Below are 4,360 nucleotides of genomic sequence, written 5' to 3' on the forward strand. Positions count from 1 at the left end.
TAATGGCTTTTTAACATTAGTTGTGAACCACATAGGTTTTAATTTTCACCTCTTAAACTTTTGGATTATATTTTTCAGTCTGTTTGTGTCCATAAAGATTTAATTAGAAAAAGAGCAAGAATTCTCTGTGAATGAAGCAATACTATGAGAAGGGAGATCTATGTTTAGGGGGTAAAGAGCAGGGAATTGGGGTAGAACCCCTTTTAACATAAGAGATATCCACTGCTCTAATATTGCACCTTAAATACAAGCTCCTAAAGAGTTTACACCTTCAAATAAAAAGTGGTTAAAAGGTCTAATGAATTTGATGGAATTTGCAGCAATTGTTAGTCATTAGTAGGATTGGCATCTCTAAAGAACTAAAATCATATATGGAGCAGCTAATATTTGTTCCTCTGATAAAACTGTAATAGGTGAAACGCGTCAGGAGTCACAAAGAAAGTCTGTATATTTGAAAAAAGTTTTTTTAAAAACAAAAAACAAAAGATGTTTTGGTGTATGTTTGTTTTATTGAAAATAAAAATAAATATAATTGATGAATTTTAAACTGTGTGTATAAAGTTTCAGAGATTGGAAGTACAGTTGACAATCAAAAATCCGGCAACCTCCTGGCCCTGAGGTGCTCCAGATTTTCGAAAATTCCGGATTTTTTATTTATACTGAGCTTCTCACACAGGCCAGCCTTCCTCTCGCAGCACCGCGGACATCTGGCACAGTTCCAGGGAGCAGGCAGCAGGGACCTTCCAACGCGTATTTAGTTTAGCTAGCAAGACCTAACAGCTGTTTCTGCAGAACAGCGCCAGCAAAACATTAGTGGCCAAACAGTGTAATGCAGTCCCTGTATTGTAAATGTGATCCGAAATTCATGCTGGGAAACTGAAGATCTGGATTATCGATGGCCGGTGTTCTAACAAATAAACTACCCGTGAAAAGTAACTACCAGGGGGCGTAAACCAAAGGGTGTGTACAATGACTTCATCGTTAGTAAAGTTTCACTTTCACTGTTTATTTATGACTGCTACATGTCATGTATTACATCTTTCCCAGCAGCCTTACATCTCTTCCAGTACAAACCTCCATATCTCCTGATCAGTATACCCTACCGGCCTGAAATTTTCAGGGTACACAGTGGACCCTCATAGCTAGCAGTACCCCAAATGTAATCTTCCCACCTTTAATACTTACAGAATATGGGGGTCATAATTTTTAAAAACTAGTGAAAATTGAACATCAGGATTGCTATTTAAAAAGTAAGTGTGTCTAGAAGCCCGAAATTAAACATACAAATTATGGACCAAATTATGTATTAAACATACAAAAAATAGAGAAATTGGGGTTCAGTTGCTGGAAGCCTCCACAAATGTGTAACAGGGTAGTTTTTTTATGTTTTTTTTATGGGCAGAGTTTTTTTATGTTTTGACGATAGCCTAATGATGAAATTATAGGGGGTATTAGCCACAGGTGTCCCCCACTTGCACCTCTAATTTTGTTCACCTATCCCCCACCCCCCATTCCAGAGAAATTGGGGTTCAGGTGCTAGAAGCCTCCAGCAATGTGTAACAGGGTAGAGTTTTTATTTGTGGAGGAAATTATAGGGGGTATTAGCCACAGGTGTCCCCCACTTGCACCTCTAATTTTGTTCACCTATCCCCCACCCCCCATTCCAGAGAAATTGGGGTTCAGGTGCTAGAAGCCTCCAGCAATGTGTAACAGGGTAGAGATTTTGGATGGGGAGAGTTTTTTATGTTCTGGCGATGAAATAACAATGACATTTTAGGGAGTGTTAGCCACAGGTATCCCCCACTTGCACCTCCAATTTTGTTCACCTGTATCCTCCTGTTCCAGATAAATTGGGAGTTCAGGTGCTAGAAGCCTCCAGCAATGTGTAACAGGGTAGTTACCCTTCTGTGTAAATGGGCCTGGGGGTCCAAAATTTGTATGTTTAATTTCGGGCTTCTAGACACACTTACTTTTTAAACAGCAACCCTAATGTTCAATTTTCACTAGTTTTTATAATTATGACCCCCATATTTGTAAGGTAGTTAAGGTGGGGAGATGACATTTGGGGTACTGCTAGCTATGAGGGTCCCTTGTGTAACCTGAAAATTTTAGATTGGTATGACATCCTGTTCAGGAGATATGGAGGTTTGTACTGGGAGAGATGTAAGGCTGCAGTAGGTGACATGCAGCAGTCATAATAAACAAACAGTGAAAGTGAAACTTTCCTAACGATGAAGTCATTGTAGGCACCCATTGGCATAGGCCCCCTGTTAGTTATTTTTTATGGGTAATTATTTTTGTTAGGCCACCGCATTTTCGATTGTCAACTGCACCTAAAAAAACACCAAAATCACATGTTGCAAATACTCTTGTCTGTTCACAATCTATCATTTCACCTGTTTAATTCCTTTTTACCTTACAGAACGTCCTAGAGCAAAAAAAGATAGAGATGGGAGGAGAACCTGAGTGACCCAGAATCCTGGAATGGATCTGGTCCAGGACTGAAAACATTTGCCAAATAATAGAAAATGATTTTACAAAATTTATTTTAGGTTTGCTGGATCAACCAGGTTCTCCCACGTTATTCTATCTTCTCCAGTCCTAGGGAGCTTTAATAAATCTGGCCTATTGCATAAAATTGACAAATTTCAAATAGTGTATCTGAAGTGTGTAAGATACAAAGAGATACTCATCTATACCATCAGAAGTCATTTGCTCACCAATATTGCAGCAGTAAACTACAAAGCTTACTATATGTTATTGTAATTTTTATATACATGTACATGTAATTCCTACATGAAGAAAAAAACACGGCTTGCCACTGATGATCTCCTGTTAGGAATACCGGTTGCCTGGCTGTTTCTGGCTGATACTGCTCACACCAACGCCTGGAGTTGCACTGTTAGGTCTGCTGCATTGTGGATGCACTTACCTGCCGTTTGTGGATGTACTTACTTGCCGTTTGTGGATGTACTTACCTGCCATTTGTGGATGTACTTACCTGCCATTTTTTTCTTTGAATACAATTATGAAACACATATCAGTGCATCTTAAAGAGGGAAAAATGTCCAAAAGAAAATACACTTCGCCGGTCTGAAGACAGATACTAGGACGACACGGGACCCGATGTAAGAGACATCCGGACCGAGGGACTGCACTGCGGGGTTGAAGGTAAGTGATTTTTTTTTTCGGTTTTGGCCTTTTTTGAGTTTAGTTCCTCTTTAAGTCTGGATTTTTTAATACAGATGAGGCACCATAGTAAATGGCACTTCAATACACCTTTTTCAATGCAGCACATCACAACACCCAGTGATGGCACACTCTCCGCTGTGATGTGTTGTGTTGCTATAAACAATATACACACCTTTTCCAACCTGCCAACTATTGGTAATGCCCATTCTGCACTGTGATAAGCTGCATTGTTTTGGAAACTAATTCATATGAATGGCCTGCCCTTAAAGCAACCAACATTAATATAATATAAGGCTTATTAACACCACACCTAGCCAGATTAGGCCAAATACTTTGTACAAAATTTTCACAATTTACAATTTTAAATTTCACAATTTACACAAATTCACTGATAGCAACCAGTCAGCTTTTCACTTTTATTTGCAAGAAAGCTTGAACAAAATTATCTGATTGGTCTCTGTAGGGATTTAACCACCCCAAATAAATTCCTAATTCTTTTATGAAGCTTTTATAGAAGCTATAAAGTAAAATGTTACCAATCAGCAGCAAACCAATGACAGCATATTTGTAAATGATCAGCAGTACAAATAAAATTTAAAGTTAAGAAATCCTTTTAAACATTAAATGCCTTGGAGAGATCATATTCAAAGCCCATTGGATGTTATATGAATGTAATAAAGCAGAATGCAAAAACCCCAGAGCACTCCAACCCATGGCAATATGTAACCCTTTCCCTGCCAGTGGGTGCACAGAGCTGACAATCTATCTCACCTCTCAGGGTTAGATGTGATCAGGGAAGTTTGATGTTCTAGTTCAGGTTTCTGCTCTCTGTCTCGGATGTTTCTGCTGTCAGTTGGACTTTTCTTATTTGTTTTATTATCAAAGCCAAAGCCAAATGTCAGGGGGCGTTACCGGAGGGCGGGGCAGTGACCGGGGACATGTGTCTGTGCTGCTCTGTGCTGCTCTGTGCTGGGTGCACCGACAGATCACATCAAATTGGAGCAAATGGAATCATCGATTTATGTAGAATAGGAGAATTCCTAACAGCTCCAATGTCATCATACAAACTGACACTGTGAAGGGAAAAAACTGTTTCTTAGCACAAAAGAGATTATAGTGTGGCTATGAAATGCTTGATGATCTGTAGTCTATGTTCCTTATGCTAACT

The 4,360-nt window shown here is 39.2% G+C and overlaps 1 protein-coding gene across 2 annotated transcripts in view; it reads right to left on the reverse strand.

Moving 5' to 3' along the window:
- The window catches only part of TYMP (thymidine phosphorylase), a 22,415-nt gene extending 18,330 nt beyond the window's left edge, over window positions 1-4,085 (reverse strand). The window contains exon 1 of one of the 2 annotated variants that reach the window (XM_072401998.1): window positions 3,964-4,085. The gene's annotated coding sequence lies outside the window, so the exon portion shown is untranslated. The remainder of the gene's footprint in view (window positions 1-3,963) is intronic. The other variant, XM_072402000.1, reaches the window with a different exon arrangement.
- Window positions 4,086-4,360: the final 275 nt, after the last annotated feature.

This window comes from Pyxicephalus adspersus, chromosome 2 (genome assembly GCF_032062135.1).
Source record: "Pyxicephalus adspersus chromosome 2, UCB_Pads_2.0, whole genome shotgun sequence".
NCBI classification, from domain to species: Eukaryota; Metazoa; Chordata; class Amphibia; order Anura; family Pyxicephalidae; genus Pyxicephalus; species Pyxicephalus adspersus.